Below are 22323 nucleotides of genomic sequence, written 5' to 3' on the forward strand. Positions count from 1 at the left end.
ACCTAGGTGTAGCTGGGGTTCTTGGGCCAGATTTTCCACTTGCCTGTGTCTACAGTGAGTCAGAGCCCCATCTGGAGAGAACAGGGAGTCGGGAATGGTTGTGGAGGGGAGGAGGAATGCAGGTTGATAGGGTAGAGACGCCACTGTAAAGGGTAAATCAGTGACTTTAAAGGGGACAGCTTTTTACTAAAATAGTATTTAAGGGGATTAGTGTTTGCTTTGCATGGTTGGCAGACTTTTCACTCATTATATAACATATGAGAAAAATGCTCCCAGGTATGATAATGCAAGACTCTTTTTGGCTATTAAGGAGGAAAATGAATGAACTCTTTTTACTTCCCTTTTTCTTATTAAGAGGTAGTTTTATTTCCACTCTTAGGAAGGTGCTGAAACCATCCCTCTTCCATTGGCAGTCAGGGTTCTGGATCCAGAGTGACCATGGGGTGTGGAGAGAGTCAGGGGAAATAGAGGAAAAGGGTAAAGTTGCTTCCTTCAGGGTTGAGGGGAATGGCAGGCGATCTGGATTCACATCCTGCCGGGGTCTATAGATACTTTACTTTCTTTCATTATCTGTAGAAGGACAGTTTCTAAGAGAACATATACATGAAGAGCTTTGTTTGCTACAAAGGGAGATACAACTAAAAAGTATTGTTCCATTGATCTCTATCTTCTCTTCCCTTGTCTCTCCCCGCATGCCATACAAACATTTTTTCCAGAACTTCTGACAGCTGGAGCCTGTCGCTTTTAGGTTGAGGGCTGTTCAAGCTCAGCTCATCACACATCAGACAGGTCTCAGCAAGAATGAGCAACATCAACTGTTGCTTCCCTGTCAAAGGAAGTGTTGAGAGGACAGGAAGAGTCTGAACTGCTTTATCCAGACTCATTGGGAAGAGGTGGCAGGTGGGGACAGAAAACAGTGGCGCTTCTCAGTGACTCTTCCAGTTCCTGGGCCTTGTTGCGGTCTGTGTGAAGGTGCAGGACTGTACCCTTGTCCCATACAAGAGCCCCTTTTCTTGCCCTCTTTCCTGTCTTAGGGGATCCTTCTATATTCCTGGGCATGAAGCCCACCCAACAGCAGGAGCCTTTTTTCCCCTGTGTTTACAAAACTCATGGAAGGGTTATCAAACTTAATTAACCTGCATATTCCTTCAGGAGAGGAAAAGCCTCAGAGTAGGAATCCTAGGCCTCTCCTTGGACGCTGATCTCCTTAATTTAGTTTTATTCCCTGTTATCCTTACTGTCATTCTTCTGATAAAAGGCCAGAACTTTCTCAAGACGTATTGACGGTGGGTGGAAACTATAGGAGGTTAATATAACTTTTCCTTTTGGTTCCCCTTTTTTCAAGGGTTTAGAGGAGCAGTGAACCACAATAGGATGGCCACAGCCTATGTGGATCAGGTTTAGCAGTGACCTAAGTGGATTCCTGAGGTTCTCAGGAGACCATACCACTCATAACTCTGTCTTCCTCTGCTGTATGTGCTTCAGGAACAAAGTGCAGGTATGAGGGGTCGGGGGCACTTCTTGTTCTCCTCCCATAAAACATGCATGGGATGTTTACTCCCTAAATAGGAGTTGTTTTGGTCCCCAGTTTCCTGTAACTCTCCTGACTTTCTCAGGGGACTAATGGAACAAGTAGCTCTTGATTTGATCTTCTCAGGGCTGTAGAGGTTTGAAGTTACACCCTACATATATATTTTTGCTTTTGGAAGACGTTATATTGAAACCAGCTTGGCAATCATTTGTTTTCTCAGTTCACCGATAAAGTTTGTTTGTTTTTCTCCTTTGCCCTGTTTTTACTAGGAATGAATGAATAACATGGCTAGGAATGAATGAGTGACAGACTAGATGTACCCTGTCATAGTGAGTGTCCTGTATGGGGCTGAAATCAGAGAAGAGAAATGACCACAACAGCAGCAGCTCCCACTCCACTCTTCCTACCCAGACACTGGGGCTCTCTGCCGTGTTATTTTGGCTCTGCACGTCTAAGGTGAACTCAGAACACTTACTGCAGTGGACACTAAGTAAGAAGACATATGCACTTAGTTCAGTGTCTGGTATGTGCTTGGAATTTACGAAATGTTCTGCCTCTTCTTTCTCCTGTTCCTCCCTCAGACTTCTTTGAATCACAGTGAGTCTTGTGCCTGCACTGGTCCAGGATGAGCTGGATCAGGGCACCTTCTGACTGAGGAGTTGTAGCCCTAGTCACCCATCCACATGTTTGGTTCCAGGTCTTACTTGATCTCACTGATTGTTGAGACTGGAAGACAGCAGCACTAGTGATATTCTTAAAAATATTATGCACTCAGCAAATGTTAGTTATGGGCTAGGAACTGTTCTAAGCACTTCCCTGTATTAATCCATGCAGCGCTTATAATATTCCCATAACATAGGCCCTTTACAGTGGTATAACCAAAGCTTGGCTGGCCCGAGAACAGGGTCATCTGTCCTGCTAAGGAGATGACAGTGCCTGGGAGTATAGCAGCCAAGATGGCTATATTGTATAGCTGTCTGATACTGGGGACCATATGAAGTAGGGAGAATACCCAAGTCTGACTGGGTACCAACACACTTGGTACCTTCCTCTGAGGGACAGCAGCAGTATGGTGCTTTGGAGTGAGGGCAATAGATCTTCTCTCTCCACACTAGCCTCCTTGAGCTGTGTTCTGTCTTCTAATCCTTCATTCACATATATACACTATATAATAGTCTTTTTGGCATAAAATGTATAATATACAGCAGTTTGTCCTGTTCACTCAAAGAAAGCATCTGATTAACTCCCTTGTCTCTCAGAACCTGACTCTTTTTCGGGTGGGAGAGGTGCCCGTAACGAGGGCATGTAGTTGTTTTGGTTTAGTCCTTATAATCATTTCTGGAACATTGCTACAGGTGTTAGATAAGTATTCCCCCAACTCTGAGTTGACAGGCCAACATTTAGACACAAACTGTGGCCTTTGTCAAACTCTCCTCTGGGTTGAGTTTCACCCACTGTCCCCTGATTATGGTGAATAGCTACTCCCCTTCTTCATTTCACCTGTACCTTTGTGTATTCTGGAGGGCCTGACGGAAGCAGGTAATTGGCTCCCCTCTTTGTTTAGTTACTGACTTTGCTTTTCTTGACATGGTTCAGCTTGCCGCCACTCCTCCATCCAGTGGGTAACTGTTGAAGGGAGCCCTGTGGGAGAATAGAGACATTGTGTAAGTCTTGAAGTTCCTGTCTCCAATTTCCTGTGACTCTTTGATGCTTTGATGCCAGGATTGAGGTGCAGTATATTCCGTTGCTGCTGTTTCCTCTGGAAGGCTTTGACCTTTACTTGTCAAGCTCGCCAGCACCCACAGCTGTTGAATGATTTCTGCCTAGATGCACCACTTTTGTGGGCACGACAGGTTGAACTGTTGGCCCAGGTCCCGCCCTTTGGCAGAGCCCAGGCCTGTGCTGTGGCTGGTAATTAGGGATTAATTAGGGAGGCAGAGAGGTAGGTGAGGTTGAGTAATGAGAAAGTGGTTCTCTAGCCTTTGCTAAGAAAAGTTTGTGATAGGTCTGTGGGATAATAGCTGACTTTTTAAAGCAAATGTACCCCAACATACCCATGTACTTTCACCCTTCTCTTCCTTTGCATATATATACTGTCCTGTTCCCTCTGCCTGGAAGACCACTGTCCTTTTCTCCTTGTGTCAAACTTCTATTATCCTTTAGTGCCTAGCTCAATCTTACTACCCCCCCCCCATGGTTTTTTGTTTGTTTGTTTTGTTTTGTTTGCAGTTCCACATATAATTTATTCTCTCTTTCTCATCTGTGTTACTATAGCACTTTAAACATACTTACTTTAAGGATATCACATTATGGTATAGTTACTTTATTAAACATTTGATTTTTCCTGCTAGTCTTTACTTCTTGGGCAAGTTTCCTGTAACTTCTGTAAGCCTCAGTTTTTTTTTTCATTTGTAAGGTGGGGATGATAATAGAATTTATCTCACCAGTTAAATGAGACAGTAAATGTAATAACATATAGCACAGATTAAGATCCCAGGAGATGTTAGCTATACTGTTGCTAAAGGTGGGAACTGTGTCTCATTTATTCTTGTATCTTTCTGACCCAGTGTAGTGCCTGGCATATATTAGGCATGAAAGAAACATTTGGAGAACTGAATTACACTAAACTCATGTATCCAAATGTCCTTCAGTAGTCACCAAAGACAGTTTTAAAAAAGAAAAATACCAAAATAACTCTGACAATGGTGCCCATGCTCTATATATTTATAAAATCCTTTTTGTAGTTTTTCTCTTCAGTGCCAGATTGTGATGCCCATAAGAAATTCCATACTCATTTTACAGTCGTACCTAATTTTTGGTCAAAACATGATATTATCTGGTGCTTTCCTGGTGGTGCAGTGGTTGAGAATCTGCCTGCCAATGCAGGGGACAGGGGTTCGAGCCCTGGTCCGGGAACATCCCACATGCTGCGGAGCAACTAGGCCCGTGAGCCACAACTACTGAGCCTGCGCGTCTGGAGCCTGTGCTCCGCAACAAGAGAGGCTGCGATAGTGAGAGGCCTGTGCACCGTGATGAAGAGTGGCCCCCGCTTGCCGCAACTAGAGAAAGCCCTTGCACAGAAACGAAGACCCAACACCGCCACGAATAAATATAAAAATAAATAAATAAATTTTAAAAAATGATATTATCCAAGATTGGCTCTTTGAAACATTAACTCCAGTCTCAAAGAATGAAATGTACTGCTCTGGAGGACATTGGAAAGATGGTACTACTAGTCTGTAGGCACTTCCAAAAGAGGGGTTCCAGGTATATTTTGGGCAGTGGCAACGTTGTTGAATAAGTGAACTAGGTGACTCCTAAGGAGGCATGCTCATTTTTGGTTCTCTTAGTTCTGATGTGTTTGCCAAGTCATCTTTCTCATTATCTTACAGCTTTACTTTGGACATCCACTCAGTTGACCAGCCTGGAAGCCTGTTCCAAGTTGGCACATCTGGGCTAGCAGGACAAGCCCTCACATCCTGACATGTGCCCTCCCAAAGTGGCCTTTTGTGGGGGACTTTTCTCCCCTCTTCAGTGTGACTAATAAAGAACCCTAGGAAAAACAACTTAGATTCCCCCCGCCCCTCCCCCCGCAATTAAATAGATGTGGTATTTTGTCCTTATAGAAAGAGTAGAAAAACAAAACACCCAAATTACCAAAATCCTACAACCCAAAGATCACTATGTTCCTATTCTATCGTATTTTCATCAAGTCTTTTTCTATCTCTCTCTATATATAATGTTGTGTTTGTATATATTTGTTATCATTGTAGTTTAGTTCTGTCTTGCCCTTTATTATTTTGTGAGCATTTTTTTAATGACTTTAACTGTTTGTCTGCAATATCATTTCTTAACAGCTGTGTGGAATTTCATCAAATGTAAGGGTCATTTATTTAACGTCCCCCAGTTGTGGGGCGTGTACATTGCTAATTTTTCAGTGCTATAATATGATAATGAACATCCTTGTAAATAAACTTTTCTGTGCATCTCTGATTATGTTTTTTGGATAGATTTCTAGAAGTGGAATTACTGGTCTTAATACATATATTCAGAGCTCTGGATGTTGGTTTTTAACTTTATTTCACCTTTAAAAGCTACTGAGGTTACCTGTAACCCTTTGAATACCTTTCTGATAGCTCTCGGCCCTTGCCCTCCGGGGACAGCCCCGTCTTCTGGCTTAGTGGCCAGCTGGTTCAGTTGTTTTATTATCCAGTTAATTTCATCATGGGACACGTGCCAAGCGTCTCTTTCACTTAGTCAGCAGCTCCCACATGTCATCATCACATCACTGCACTGTCTTACTCTGAAGCTTTTTCCCCAGCAGCTCCAGCCTTCATTGAAAAATGGCTTCATTGATTCTCCCCACCGTAGTACCTTTTCCTTTTCTATCAGGAGAGATCCATAATGTTGATCTGGAAACTGTAGTACCAAGAATGACCTAATCAGTGCTGTATAGAGATCCCACATTGGAACCCCAGATTGGTACAAGGTTGAGATTCTCTTTTTCTTTTGCTGTTGTTACTGAGCTAGCATCTATCTACCTAGTAAATTGCGCCAGCTTAACCTGATATAATAGGCTGACAAATTCTACTGTCTCGTCACGCTTGCATATGGTAGGTGTCTGCCTCTGGAAGAAATGGAAATGGTGCTGTGTGTTTAAATCAACATGTTGCAGTCGAGTGCACACTGCCTTCTGTTACTTGGGACTGACAGCCCTTAGGGTTATTATTATGGACATGATGAGAGTACAGTCTTGTTTCTGACTTGGAGTTGACATCCTGCAGCAGACAATGTGGGGTTTTCCAGCTGATGATAGACTGGATAGACGGTGTTTGGAGATTAGCTTGAGGACTGAGAGAAGGAAGACATGTGTGGGGCTTTGTGTGCCGGGGTCAATAAGAACATCCCAACAGCATCCAGGATGGTGGAAAATGGCTTGAGTCACCCCCAGGATTGCATCCTTCCCAGTTAGAACTGCCTGCCTCTCCCATTCCCAGAGCCCTTAAGCAAGCCTGTCCCAATGGGTTGGTTCTCTCCTTTGCAAGGAATTCAGGAGTGTGCATGCTTCTGGGGTGAGGCCTGCCAACACCTTTTACACCTCCTAGACCCTCAGTACATCCTATACTTTTTGGATGCTTGGCAGTTTTGTACTGTTAATGTTTATCCCCTCCTTAATTGTATATTTTTAGGCTTACTGATTGTCACTGGGCTGGAGAGGGGCATTCTGTGCTGGTTTGAAATGTGTGGGGAATATGGGGTTCCATGGTGTAATGGTTAGTACTCTAGACTGTCAAATGTGTGGGTTAGTTCTGTGGTGGGATGGAGCTTTTTGTTTGGTTACAACAGGGGATGAGTGTTACATTCTTCCTCTTTCTTAAAGAGTGAGCCTATATGCTAACAAAGAATAAATGATCATTTCCCCCCCATCCTTGGTCTTGTGTTTTTTTGAAGTAGGCAGTTCTGAAAGGTAAGGCTCTTGTCTGCACTATTCTGCCACAGTTTCTTTTGGCTACTCTCCTAGAGAAACCCCAGGCTAGTTGTCCTAACTGTGTATGTTCCTCGTTACAACAACTGTGGGGATGGTCCCTCTGAATGAATACCAGTTGCTAAACAGCGTCCTTTGCTCATTGTGGGGTGGCAGGAACCTTTTAGACTTCCTGGTTTGATGTATTTTGGAATATTTTGATGTGGAAGATCATTTTTTACAATTTGTTATCAATTAACTATTTCACTCGCTGATAATGTTTCATGCTTCCTGTCTCTTTCACTCGAAGCCCCCATATCCGTCTCCTTCCTTCCTTTCGTTGAGAACCTTCTCTGTGCCGGGCCCTGTACAAGGCATTGGGGATATGAAGATAAATGACAGTCCCTGTTCTTGAGGGGTAGTCAGTCCTATACACAGCCTAGTGGGGATAGAGATATATAAATACATTTGTGGCCGGTGCTATTATAGAAATATGAACAAAGTGCTGTGAGGACAGAGGTGGAGTGATTACTAGGGGCAGATGGTGGGGGATTGGGAAGACTTTACAGTGGAGTTGGTATTTAAGCTGAATCTTGAACTTAGATAGAGTTTGCCAGTCAAAAAGGAAGAAAAGGTATTCTGGGAAGACAACAGGGTGTGCAAAGGAATAGACTCATGAAGGTCTCTGTTTCCTCTGGGGAAGGTGAGAAGTGTTATGAAGTAGGAAGCTGGAGAGAATGGGTAGTTGTTGGAATGGAAAGTTGAGCCTCTGTTATAAAAGGCTAAGGAATAATGTAGGTAGTAGGGGGCACTCAGTATTTTTAAGGCAAAGGAATGATACAAACAGGAGTTTTTTTGGTGGGGGAGAAGTATAACTCTGGCGGCAGAATGAAAGGTCATTTATAGGGAGGTAAGGCTGCAGCTAAAGTAGGGCTGTATGTACCTGATTTTATTTGTCTAGTATAAGAGAAGAAATAAAGAGAGCAGGCATGTGAAATTCTTCTAAAAGAGAGTTTGGTTTTAGAAACAAACGAATTTTTGTTGAACTATAGCCTGAGTGGAGATCCACTTTCCCCACAGCTCAAGTTGAACCCGACCCCGGGTTGTGCAATGTTCTGTGTTTGGGTTGATATTTCCTGGGACTGGTCAGATGATGCACCTTGGCATGAGGCCTGTGCAGTAGCTGAGACCAGCAGCCCCAGGTGTCTGTCAGTGATAAGAGGGAGAGAAGAGGCCCATTTAGGTCTGGGTAGGACTTTTGTTTCTTGGAAATTCTCTGGGCTGCAGTACCTGGCCCAGGGCTCCATCTTTACATGACTCTACAGAGAGATTTCACGTGTTGACGTCGTTCTATGTTGAGTGTTGGCGTTTGACACTGTTGATCACATCCCTGCCTATTTAAAATATTCTGTTAGCTTCAACGAGGGCATTTCTTGGTTTTCCTTTACCTACCTGATTGCTGTTTGTCTGCCTTTGCTGGATCTTTTCCTTCTTCTGACTCACTCTCATAGTTTCCTAAGGGGTGAGGCAGTGTGGGGAGGTGGGAAGAACGTGGGCTTTGGATCCAGGCTAGGTTGGGTTACTTTCTATGTTTACCAGGTGAGTGACTTAGACAAGCTACTCGCTTTCTCTGAGCTTCATTTTTCTCATCTGTAAAACAGGGATAATAATATCTCCCACATAAAATTATGAGGGCTAAAGTAATGGCATAGGAAAAGCTCCTAACAAGGCTGGCACGTAAACACATAGCAAACACAGCTGGCGTTATTAGTAGGCTGCTCTTGACCTTCTTTTCTTTCTCTAGCCATTTCTTCTGACTCCAGCTTTTCTCTTAAATTGCAAACTCCCATATCTGTCTTTACTGTTTAAAATCTCTCAATTAAAAATTTTAAAAAAATTGTAGTAAAGACCATTGAACATGAAATCCACCCTCTTAAGAAATTTTTATTAACTGTATGAACATTTGTTGTACAGGAGATCTCTAGAACTTTTTCATCTTGCAGGACTGAAACTCTGTACTGGTTGAACAGTAACTTCCCATTTCCCCATCCCCCCAGCCCCTGGCAACCACCATTCTACTTTCTGCTTCTTAAAGTAGTCAGACCTCATAGAAGTGGAATCATGCAGCATTTGTCCTCCTGTGACGGGCTTATTTCATTTAGCAGAACATCCTTAAGGTTCATCCGTGTTTAGCATATGAAGAATTTACTTCTTTTTAAAGGCTGAATAATATTCCATTATGTGTATAAAAATCTCTCAGTGTTTTAATCTCTCTTTTTCCAATTGCGTACAGGACATCCATACTTGGATACTGCTTCGAACTCAGCTTGGTTTCCCCCCTTCTTCCCCATTTTGACAACTGTGCCCACATTCTCTAGTCTCTGAGATCAGAAGCCCTGGAGACATCTTTGACTCTTCTCTCTTCATCAACCCCCATTTTCATTCTGTCATCGAGTTCTTTTGTTTCTTCAGAATTTCTCCTAAATTTGCCCTTTCCTCCCCATTCCCTTTGCCAAGACTCTTGTCCGGTCACTCATTACCTCACGCCTGAATTACTGTGACAGCCTCGTATTTTGTTTCCTGTGTCCTGTCTCTCCCTTCCAGTTAACACTGCCAGCTACTTCCTACTGTTTTCTGTTACCCAAAGTAAGACAGACCTTTTATGCTCTGACCCCCTTCCTCCTTATCAAGGCTTATCTCACATGATTTCCTGGAACACCTTTAGCCCCAGACAGATCCGCCTCCTCATCTCCTCCTGCCCTTTCTGTGTGGTTCTCTTTACCTGGAGTGTCCTGGTTCTTTCTACTTCTCTGAAATCCATCCATTCCTTCAAGCCTCACTGCAGGTCTTTCTTCTCCTCGAAGACGTCTGTGATTACCATTGTCCATGTCGATGTGTCACTTCCCCACACTCTAGTTTTGTCTGCCTATTGAAACTGAAAGCCTTTTGAGGAGACTGAGCACTTATAAGGCATGGTGACCGAAAGCAAATCCTTCTTTCAGTTGACAAATATTTATGAGCACCTGCCATGTGTGCTGGGCTATGCACAGGGGTCCAGCAGTAAACCACATAGGGAGGAGACCAGTTACACTGTATATAAGCAGATAAATACTGGTTGGTCAACTGAATTTGAGGAAACCAGGTCAGACTCTTTAAGTGAGGACAAATGAAAAGAAGAGGGAGACTTCAGAAAACAAGGCCTAAATGAAACAATTATTGTAGGACAGAGGCATTTAATGGATTCATCGAGCAAATAGTTTACTGAGTATCCACTGATATCGATTTATTCTGGGTATTAAGGATATACCAGAAGACAAGATCAAGTCCCTTTCCTGGTAAAGCTTATATTCTAACATTTAGAGGCATTTATTTTTTTTAATGAAAAGCACTTAATATTGGGTGAAGCCCATCTGTAAGAGGTCAGCAGTGAAGGAGTTAATATGTTCGTAGGGCTCTAGGCTTTGTTGAAACAGATGGTTTCTCAGCCCTAGGGAGTGTTTTTAAGGGGGATTAGAGGACTGGACTGAAGAGGGCCTGAGACCTCTCCCCCTCACCCCATAGCACACACACCTGCTGTTTGGCGCCTGATGAGCTGTGGAACTTGTCCCACACTTGGGTAGGCACTTGTTTGCAGGTTTGTGATTGTGGCTTTAGGGCTGGCTGTATGCTTCGGGCATTTTTATTTTCCTTTCCTGATTTTTATTTATCATTTAACATCAGCGAAGTCCCACTTTAATTTAACAGATGTTGGGACTTGTCAGTGTTCCTTTCTGATCCATATTTACTTTTACATAATTATGATGCTGGTCTCTATATACATTTTTTTTCAATCCAGTTTTTTTATTATGGTAAAATACTCATGACATAAAATTTACCATTGTAACAGTTTTAAAGTGTACAATTCATTGACATTAAGTACATTTACAGTGTTGAACAACCATCGTGACTACCTAGTTGCAGAACTTTTTCATGACCCCAAATGGAAATCCCATACCCATTAGGCAGTCACTCCCCTCCCCTCCCCTCCCCTCCCCTCCCCTCCCCTCCCCTCCCCTCCCCTCCCCTCCCCCAACCCCTGGCAGCCACTAATCTGCTTGTTCACTTGCCTGTTCTTGATATTTTGTGTAAGTGGAATCATATAACAGGTGGCCTTTTATATTTGGCTTCTTTCAGTTAGTTGTATATATATATATATATATATATATGCCTTTTTCATGTGACATTATAAGGATTTTTTTAGTATTTCCTTATAGTCATTATAATTTTACATTATAATGTTGATAATGGTTTCACTTAGCCATTATGTTAAATGTTGAATATTTGGATTGTTTCCAAGTTGTTGCTGTTATCAGAACTGCTGCAATGGACGTCTCCCTGACTGTGCTCTGCCTTCTTTCAGAGGACTCTGTATGTTGCACACCAGCTACACAAGAACCGTTGTCATCGATTAGGATAGTGTGGCCTCTTAGCCAACTCTCAGGGAGAACAGGAGAGAAATGATTTTTATACAGAAGGGAGCATTATACTTTGCAACAGAAGAGCTTGATCGCCAGGGAATGGCAGGGAAAAGCAAGTTTTTTGGTTTTTTTTTCCCCGTACTGTCTAGAATTCTTCTCTGACGCTCCCTCCACCCCCTTGGGTGTAGGAAGGAACTGAGTAGCAGTTGAAGATGAAATGTCTTATTAATTTATTCATTCAACAAATATTTGAGAGCCTACTATATGCCAGACATTTGAAGCTTGCCAGTGGTTTGAGCCTGGCCAGGCAGTACCTTTTACTCTATAGGCCTTTGGTCCTGCCTGGGAGCAAGATGCTGGACCTGCTTTCAGGGCAATCAGGATTCAGAGTCCTGAGCCACACAGGACCTTATTACCTCTTGGTTTAACACCTCAAGGTTTGGGAATGCTTCCTCCGGGGGATTTTACAGCCAGGCTGGGACTCCTCATACACAGCTACTCTTTTTCCCCATTGTGACAGAGACCTGGCTGCTAGGAGATGTGCCATTGGGCCTGTGGCCTCAGAGTGGTTTTATTCACAATATCCTGGCAAAGCAGCAAGGGGAAGGTGCTGTTGCCTGGGTCTAAAGGCTTCAGGCACTTCGTTACAGTGAAGTTACCATGTTCATGCAAAGCATGGGGGCTGGAGTGTCAATTCTGAGTTTAGCCCAGATAGCTCTGGGATTAGTGCTGCCGAGACCCTCTTGTCTTCTGGCAGACTGTCCCCCCACTCCTTTTTATTTCCTTACTGACCCATTTTATAAAACAGTCTTAATTTCTCTTTACCCTGCTGGGAAAATGTCTACCACTTAAGGCCATTTAGGGCCACACTATGTCTTTAAAATCCAGTGTAAGTAGAGAAAGCACTGAATTGCCAGATCTTAACAGTTACACTTAAGAAAGTGCTAAAACTCTGAATTGTTGTTGACTTGGGGTGAGAAGCACAGAGGTTGGTGAGAGGGCCGGAGTTAGGCCTAATCCCTGCCCCTTGCACCTACCACGTGTTGCATTTCTTTCACTGTCAGAACTTGATCCATTATGTGTCTGTATCTTCAGATGCAATTTTCCTAGTGTACTTTTAAAACTGTTGAACATTCCTTCTCAGGTAGAGGAGAAAGGAGTTAGACCACCAGGAATAGAGACTCTGCTGTCTCTCCCCCTACACCATGGAGTTAAGGGAATTGACCTAGAGTTGCTGAGGGGCTGCTGTGTTTGTGTTTCAGTGGGCTGGCTTTACTGAGTGGGACACAAAAGCCCAAAGCACAAGCCATTCCAACGAGCCTAACATTTTCATATTTCTTTCTCTGCCAAAGAATCTTTGGTTAGGGTTAAGAATAACCAGTCTGTCTGTGGAAATACCAAGGGCTTTTGTTTGCCAGAAGAAAAGGGCTTTTGATTAAGGCTGTCTTCTCTCTCTCTTTTTTTTTTTTTCCTTAAGCTGCTGTGAGAAGACTTCAGAGCCTCTGAAGGTGCTGTGCTTGGGGGAAGGAAAGATAGCTAAATAGAACCAGGAGAGACTTAATCATGCTCTGCCACCCATTTGTGAAGAGATTTAAAAAAAAAAAAGAAAAGAATAAAGTCAGTCCAATTTTTGGTGATTGCTTTTACTAGCCTTTCTTCCTGTCTTTTATGAAATCCATCCAAAACAGTAGTTCCCCAAGGACCTACCATACAGACGTCCTTGAATCCCACTCTATCACTTAGTGTGACCGTGGGCAAGTTATTTAACCTTTCTCTTTAGGTGAGTTTCTCAGCTACAAATTGAGGATTATAATAGTGCTATTTTCATAGAGTTTTAATGAGGATTGAATGAGGTAATATGTAGAAAGTACTTAGAACAGTGCTTGGCACATAGTAAGTGCTCAATAAATATCAACAACTATCTCAGTAAATACTATTACTCCTATCTGTATCAAATGCTGAGTGTAGCTTTATTTTCCTGATTCCAGCTGTGGCTTCCTAGGGCTGTCAGAGTCAGGCCTTTGTCTTTTTAGAGTGAAAAGGAAGCAAACATTCCCCTTGGGCATGATCTTTTTATCAGTCAAAGGGAAAGATTTATTCTCTGTGGACACTTCTTAGAGGCTCAGTGTGTCCTTAATTGAATGTCAGTAAGGGAATCCATTTCATTAGGAGGAACTTACTATTCTTTGGCAAAAGCATTTCCTGTTTGTTGGGTGGGAGTGGGTCATGACTAAAGCAGGTAATGACTTTCTTTCTTGGTCTTTGACTGAGGATAGTGAGGTTTCTTGTGCCCCAGGAGAGCCTGAACTAAGCTAAAGAGGAGGGGCCTCTGGTCTTTCAAATATACAGCAGTGGGAGAAGCAGGAGGCATGTTAGTAGGGAAAGGGGGCATCCTCAGGGCTGGGCTGGTCCCAGTGACTTCAGTACCAGGTCTGGGAGTGTCATTAATGGAGGCTCCGAGAAAGTGCCTGGCCACTGCATTTCCCTGGCCGTAAGTAAGTAAGCGACCCGCTGAATGACTCACCCTAAGCCTCTGAGCTGTTTTATAAAGCTACCACCTCCTTTCCCAGATGGCTGGGGGTGGCTAAGGTAGTGACACAGAAATTTACGTTTGTTGTCTCTTTCTTGCCCTTGTCTGTATTGCCTTTAGCTTTTAGGAAGGATTTCCATGTCTGGGCCCCCCCCCACCCCATCCCTCAAGGTGAAGTCTCATCTCACCTCTTGCAGGAGGTTTGTTTCTAAAGTTAGCACATAAAGTGAAAGTCCCAAATAATCAAAATTATCCTTGAAAAATATCTCAAACGATCCATAAATCCAAGTATATAAACCTGGTTTTGTATACATGCCAGGAGAGTTGGAACACCATATGAAGTAGTTGGCCTGCAATCGGGGAAATTTATATGAAAGGATAAGTGTTCTCAAACACTAGAATTATATTCAGGATTCAAGGTGCTCATAATGTGAGAGGTACACTGGAGCCAAGACTTGCTGATGTCTCAGATTCAAGTCCTGTCACCTCATGTTCACCTTGTACATAACCTCACCTTGGTGTGAAACCTCATTGAATGGAGTTGTGAGTAAACCTCTGCACGTGTTTAAATTATTTTTCTCTCTCTCGTCAAGTTTCTGTAGTTCAGTGCAAGTGTGTTGAGATTCTCCAGTATCCTTTTGTGCTTTCTGTTTTTCTTATTTCACTTTTTAAATCTTTATTTTCTTCTTCTAAACATGTTTTATAGCTCTCTGCATTCTTCTCATCCAAAATGCTTATCTGTGTGGCTGCTTGTTGCATTTCTTAATTATTTTCAGTGTTCAGGATTCTTTAAAGGGGGTTTGGGGGAGAGAGCGCGAGTGGGAGGGGAAGGCCTCTAACAGTCTTCATTTAATTCTGTAGTCATAGCTTCCACTGTCCTCCGCTCTGGTCCTCTGCTAACTTACAGTTCTTACCCCTTGCATATAAGGCCCTTTCTTTCCTTCATTTTCTTCTCCCTTTGGGTCATTCTTCAATAGAAAATTTCTGCTTGTGTTAGGCCAGTTAGAAATGAATTCTTGTTATACCTACTGTGCATCACTGTTTTAGCTCTAGATGATTAGTTGGTTCATGGATCAACCCCCAAATCATAGTATCATGAAGAGATAGATGACGAATGCAGCCCACCTAGAGAAGTCAAAGGACACTTTCCCCAAGTCACACAGCTGATTATTGACAAGCTAAAGTCATGACCCAGGTTCCTGACTTGGAATTGAATTCCTTTTCCCCTAATCACATTGCTTGCCTTTGAAGCCTTGGATGGGAGCAGTCCTTTGTAACTGTTTTTTTTTCCTTCTCCCAGCCTTTGGGGGATTGTGACTTCTTTTCTTTTGTTTAATTTTATTTCAGTTCCTTTCCTTAACAAAAATGCTAGATAATATGAACTTCAAGAGGATTACATTTAGTTCCTTGTCAAGGATCTATTTGAGAATTATGTGGCATCTCTTGACAAAAACTTAGAGCTGTGTTATGACTTCTAGGACTGGGAATCACTGTCACGGGCATAGAGGTTTGAGACAAGGGAGTTTGGTGACCATAGTTCCAGGAGGGCGAGGGTTTGTGTAGGGAATCAGCTGGCACACAGAAGGATAGTCAAAGTCAACAAACATTTGTTGAATTCCGCTCTTTGCAAGGTGCATGACTAGGTGTTGAGAATACACAGTCCCTGCTTTCAAGGGGCTCATGGTCCCTTGGTTCAACTTGAGGGAAGAAGGTAGTATGTGTATTTAGAGAGAGAGCTCAGCGAGGCTGTAATTTCTCTTGTCCTGATTTGGTCACAGAACTGGAGGAGATGGAATTGCTGTTCATTGGGACCTTGAAAAAACCTGAAAATATAAGGTACTGAATGCTAGTTTAGTACTCAAATAGGGCAAGGTAGGGTTTCACAGGGTCTCAAGGGCCGGTTGTATTTACTCAGTGAAAAGGTTAGGTGGAGAAAATGGAGTTCTTTATACCCTTTCCTCCCCCTTTCTACTGGTAAGTATTAAGCTAAGTACTTTCTAAAAAAAAAAATTTTTTTTAACTATTTCTTTTGAGCGGAGGGTCAGGGGGGTGGCTATCAGAAAAAAATAACTAATGAGAAAAATGATTTGCAAAAGATAACCCTTGCTTCATGTAAATCAAGCAGTCAGTCAGGCCCGGGAGAAGTTTATGCAGTGTGTTCAGACACTGAGGCAGCAGGAGCTTCTGGCTGGGAGGAGCATACAGTTGTTCTGACCTTTGCAACCCTGCCCCAGCCATCCATTGTGAGTTTGCCCAGCTCCTTCAGTTTTGTTGGTTCAAAACATCACATTGTAACAAAGTTCAAAGCTGTAGTCCTTGTTTTCTCAATCCTAAGGAAGGAAAATGGGTTATTTTCAGCCAGGTACCTACCTTTCTTCTTTGTCCCAGAAAAACTGTTAAAACTAAAAACAAAACAAAAAGATGAGCAACTAAACCCTCCAATAAAACAAAAACTTCAACAGCTGTGATAGACTTGTGGAGCCTCTGGTGTTGGACCACCTAATGGGGTTTCTTATACTACAGGAGTTTTCCAGATTGATGACTAATGTACAAATAACTGTGTCAGGCTCTGGCTGTCATCATTTTGCTGTTCAAGAAGGGAACATCAAAGAGGGGCCCAGGAACCACTCCATGTGACATGCTTAACATTTTTGTTGTTCACCGAGAGGGGGCTGGTGGTGGTGGTGGGAGTGTTTGGTCATGTAGAGGAAGGTAGGTGCACGGCCCATGCCCAGTTTCTGATTGGCATCCGTAATGCAGCCTTCTGTCAGAGAGCTCCAAGACGTGACTTTGTGGAACAGTCTCAGTTCTGCTCTGTGCACTGTTTACTTTGCTATCTCCACCTGCCGCTGTGTGAATGGGAGAGCCATTGCCTTCTGAAGTACCCTTAGGCTGTTCTCACTGACCTTCAAGTCTTCAGAAGTATTTGGGTGAGAATAATGCTAAAATCCTTTAGCTATTTGGCTCAAAGGAAAAGCTGCACTGCCATAGTGATAAAGCTCCCAGTTGAATAAGGAAAATGGCAATTTCCAAGAATCTGGGTGGTAGTTATTTTAATCAAGTTGAGAAATGGGAATCTTTGAGAAGGGGATTTCCGCAGAACCTAGGCTGTCAGGGAAACAGTTATTCCCGTCTGCCTTCTGTTTACAAATTCCAGGAGAGGAGCATGAGGCCTAAGGTTGTACCCCTGTCCTCAGTAAGACAGGCAGTCCGCAGGGGCCTGCCAGCGTACTGCCTTACAGTTACACTGTAGTGTTTCCTTTAAAAAATACTTTATATACTGAACATAATCTTAGTATCCGCACGTGTATGAACATCCTTCCTAAAATCTGCAAATATAAGAAATATAGAAATACACTGTAGTCCATAAGCCTTTGTTCTTGGGGAAGCCAACTGGGGATTTCCCTCATCTTTGTGTCCTATCAGACTCCTTGAGAGGGGTGGCAAGAACATTTCTCTTTTTCCCCTCTCTTTCATTCACCCTAACGGGACAAATAGTTGCTGGATTCAACAACATTCTTTCCCAAATGATTCTTAAGGCATGAGGGTCACCAAGATTTATTTTTAAACTAATAACCTCAGGCTGAGGGAAAGCAGTTGTCCTTACTGAATTCCCTTGGGGGCTTTCAGCTGCCCAGACGACCCACATCTTTATGGGGCACATTCCAGCGGTCTTAAAGCCCTGGCCCTCAGAGTGAAATCTGGTCTGGCGTCTCACTCATGGCATCCCTGCATGAGCCACGCCATGGCATGAAGTAGGTGTCAGATTGGAAAGCTGAAGGAACAGGTGGCCTGTGAGCTTAATCTAATACTTCCGGCTTGGTAAAGTGGTTTTGGAGTCTTACGCTTGTTGAAAGTTTCCTTCTGCTTTCTTGTCAGCTTTAGCCATCTCTTGATGGTTTCTTTAGTTCCCTTCCTGGATGTTTGAGGAGCATGCTGGAGACTGTCAGAATATAAGGAGTTAAAGCGCAGTGAACTTGTGGAGAATAATTAAGCAGTGATTAAGTGATATTTTAACTCCTGTTTACAGGGGAGAAATGGAAATCATCAGGAAAGAAAGTTTGACTGAGGTCATCTTTGTTGGCCAAAGTTTGTCTGCCCTTATTCAGTTTCATTTTTAGCTGTAAGGGGAACTCCCACACATACATCTTTACTGATGTCCATCTTTGTCTTTGGTCATATTTCTCCCTCTTCCCCTTCCCCCTTCCCCCTCTCCCCTTCTCTCTCACCCCACTTCACCTCTGCCTCTTTCCCTACCTCCCCTATGTTGCTTTAATTGGTCTGGGAAAACCAGTTTCACCCAGAACAGTTGGAGTGGGACTCCCTTCTGTGTCTTCTCTTCCTTGAAGGTCTTAGGATAAAGCACAGATAGGTGATTGGGATATTTGGAAAGCCACTGGACTAGTGGGAAAAGCACCAGATAAGGAATTGAAGATGCCTGGGTTTGAATCCCAGCTCTGCTACTTATTAGCTGTATAATCCTGAGCAAGTTACTTTATCTCTGTAAATCTCAGTTTCCTCTTCTATAAAATGGGCGTGATAATTCCTACCTGAAAGAGTAGGAATTAGGATTAGAGTTATGTATGTAAAGATCATTGTCTGGCACACACAGTAGGCGTTTAATTGTGTTTGAAAGTAGGAGCTTTGTGGGACTTCCCTGGCAGTCCAGTGGTTAAGAACTCCACGCTTCCACTGCAGGGTTGTGGGTTCGATCCCTGGTTGGGGAACTAAGATCCCACATGCCAGGCGGCCAAGAAAAAGAAAAAAAGTAGGAGTTTTGCTGTGTGACTGGAGAGGTGAGAGTTGATGGTAGGGTTTAGATTGCCTTTGATTAGCTTTTTGCCTATTTAACTACATGTAATTGTATAGTTTATATATTGTAATATGAAGTTATGTTATTCTTTGCCTTTATTCCTGTCTGGCAAGTGTAGTAGCAACCCAAAGGAGAGCTAAGAGGGCCTTTAGCCCCCCTCCCCATAATCTTCATCACCTCCCCCTCCTCAGCCACTCTAAATAAACAAATTTAAGGGACAAGAGTTTATATATAAATGTAGAATTAAGACTTACTATGATTGCTTCTCTTCTTCCAACTGGATTGCTACATTCGAGTCCATTTTATATAAAATTTCAGTTTTCCTACTCTAATACTGATGCAGAGGTTTATTTCTCTCAGGAATGATTTGTGGCCAATTTGTATAAAGGAAGATGTTAATTTCTGAACACTTTTTATTTTGTCATATTTGAGGCATTTGTGGTGGAGAAGTGGCTCATGGTTATTCCATCCTTTTTCCTTTACTGAAGTGGAATGAGCCAAGGCCAGTGGGGCCCGGCAGAGCACAGGGCCTTTGCTGTTCCTTTCAGCACTAGTATGCTTGGCTAAGTCTCTAGGTCTTAGGACTTTGGGTGCTCAGCTGTCTTGGAAACTTGTTATACGGCGTAATATGTTGCTTTGCAATATAAAAGACATGTTGTGGCTTTAATCAGTATCTTTTAGCATATCACTTGTATTTATTTATTTAATATTGTCTTATTTTATTTTATTTTTTGGCTGTGTTGGGTCTTCGTTGCTGTGTGTGGGCTTTCTCTAGTTGTGGTGAGCGGGGCTGCTCTTCGTTGCGGTGCGTGGGCTTCTCATTGCAGTGGCCTCTCTTGTTGCGGAGCATGAGCTCTATGCGCGCGGGCTTCAGTAGTTGTGGCTCGCGGGCTCTAGAGCACAGGCTCTGTAGTTGTGGTTCACGGGCTTAGTTGTTCCGCAGCATAGCATATCACTTCTTTTGGGGAGGAATCTTCAAAATCAAGTGTCTCCAGTATATTTAATGTTTGATAAAGTATAAGGAAATTTGAGTAGTTTTGTCTCAAAGTATCAGAAAACAGTGGCTAAGATTCCTTTTTATTTTATACGTTCATGAATCGGACGACTTAATATTGTTAAGATGGCAGTACTCCCCAGATTGATCTACAGATCAATCAATCCCTACCAAAATCCCTGCTGGCTTTTTTTTTTTTGCAGAAATTGGCAAGCTGATCTTAAAATTCATATGGAAATGCAAGGGACCCGTAAGAGCCAAAATAATCTTGAAAAAAGAGGAACAAATTGGAGGACTCACACTTCCAAATTTGAAAACTTACTCCAAAACTACAGTAATTAAGACAGTGTGGTAATGGTATAAGAATAGAGATTTAGATCAATGGAATAGAATTGAGAATCTAAAAATAACCCCCTACATTTATGGTCAATTGATTTTTGACAGAAGTGCCCAAGACAGTTCAATGTGGGAAGAATTCTCTTTTCAACAAATTATACTGGGACAAATGGATATCCATATGTAAAAAAATGAAGTTGGACCCGTACCTCATACGATGTACAAAAGTTAAGTTGAAATGGCTCATAGACCTATGTGTAAGAGCTAAAACTATAAAACCGTTAGAAGAAAATTTAATAATAAATCCTTGTGACCTTGGATTAAGCAATGGTTTCTTGACTATGACACCAAAAGCACAAGCAACAGAAGAAAAAAGTAGATAAATCAGATTTGGTCAAAATTAAAAACTTTTGTGCTTCAAAGGATACTATTAGGAGAGTGAAAAGACACCCCACAGAATGAGAGAAGATATTTGTGAATCATATATATAATACGGGACTTACATCTAAAATATATTAAGTCCTCTTAGAACTTAGCAGTAGGAAGAAAAATAATTTAATCACAAACGGGCATGAGATTTGAGTAGACATTTCTCCAAAGAAGATATATAAATGGCCAATAAGCACGTGAAAAGATGCTCAACATCATCAGTCATTAGGGAAATGCAAGTCAAAGCTGCTGTGAGGTACCACTTCATACACACTAGAATGGTTACTATAATCAAAAAGACACAGAGAGGATGTGGAGAAATTGGAACCCTCATACATTGCTGGTGGGAATGTAAAACGGTGTAGCTGCTTTGGAAAACAATTTGGTGTTTCCTCAAAAAGTTAAAGACAGAGTTGCCAAATGATCCAGCAATTCTACTAAGTATATGTCCAAGAGAAATGAAAATGTATATCTGACAAAACTTGTACACAAATGCTCATAGCAGCATTATTCATAATAGCTAAAAAAATGGAAACAACCCACATATCCATCAACTGATGAATGGATAAGCAAAATATGGCATATCCATACAATGGAATATTATTCATCAATAAAAAGGAATGAAGTACTAATTGGTGCTAACGTGGATCACACTTGAAAATACGCTAAGAGAAAGGAGCCAACTTGAAAACGTTCTGCTAAGCAAAAGAAGCCTGACGCAAAAGACCACATATTGTATGACTCCATTTACAGAGTAGGCAGATTCATTGAGAAAGAAGTAGATTAGTGGTTGCCAGGGGTTAGGGGAGGGTGGAATGGGAAATGACTGCTGATGAATATAGTGTTTCTTTGGGGGGTAATGTTCTAAAATTACACAGTGGTGGTGGTGCACAATTCTGTGAATATGCTTCCATTGAATTATATACTTTAAAAGGTATGGGTATAGTATGTGAATGAAATTCAATAAAGCTGTTATGCCATAAACAAGATGAAAAGACAACCCTCAGAATGGGAGAAAATATTTGCAAACGAAGCAACTGACAGAGGATTAATCTCCAAAATATACAAGCAGCTCATGTAGCTCAATATCAAAAAAAACAACCCAATCCAAAAATGGGCGGAAGACCTAAATAGGCATTTCTCCAAAGAAGGTATACAGATTGCCAACAAACACATGAAAGGATGCTCAACATCACTAACGTTAGAGAAATGCAAATCAAAACTACAATGAGGTATCACCTCACACTGGTCAGAATGGCCATCATCAAAAAAGTCTACAAACAGGCTTCCCTGGTGGCGCAGTGGTTGAGAGTCCGCCCCCCGATGCAGGGGACACGGGTTCGTGCCCCGGTCCGGGAAGATCCCACATGCCGCGGAGCGGCTGGGCCCGTGAGCCATGGCCGCTGAGACTGCGCGTCCGGAGCCTGTGCTCCGCAACGGGAGAGGCCACAACAGTGAGAGGCCCGCGTACCGCCAAAAAAAAAAAACAAAAAACTACAAACAATAAATGCTGCAGAGGGTGTGAAGAAAAGGGAACCCTCTTGCACTGTCGGTGGGAATGTAAATTGATACAGCCACTATGGAGAACAGTATGGAGGTTCCTTAAAAAACTAAAAATAGAACTACCATATGACCCAGCAATCCCACTATTGGGCATATACCTTGAGAAAACCACCATAATTCAAAAAGAGACAGGTACCACAATGTTCATTGCAGCACTGTTTGCAATAGCCAGGACATGGAAGCAACCTAAGTGTCCAACGACAGAT

General features: G+C 42.5%; 1 protein-coding gene across 11 annotated transcripts in view; it reads left to right on the top strand.

Moving 5' to 3' along the window:
- Positions 1 to 22323, top strand: part of MACF1 (microtubule actin crosslinking factor 1) — a 341652-nt gene that overhangs the window by 62209 nt on the left and 257120 nt on the right. The gene's annotated exons all lie outside the window — the stretch shown is intronic.

The sequence above is a fragment of the Delphinus delphis genome, chromosome 1 (genome assembly GCF_949987515.2).
Source record: "Delphinus delphis chromosome 1, mDelDel1.2, whole genome shotgun sequence".
Classification (NCBI taxonomy): domain Eukaryota; kingdom Metazoa; phylum Chordata; class Mammalia; order Artiodactyla; family Delphinidae; genus Delphinus; species Delphinus delphis.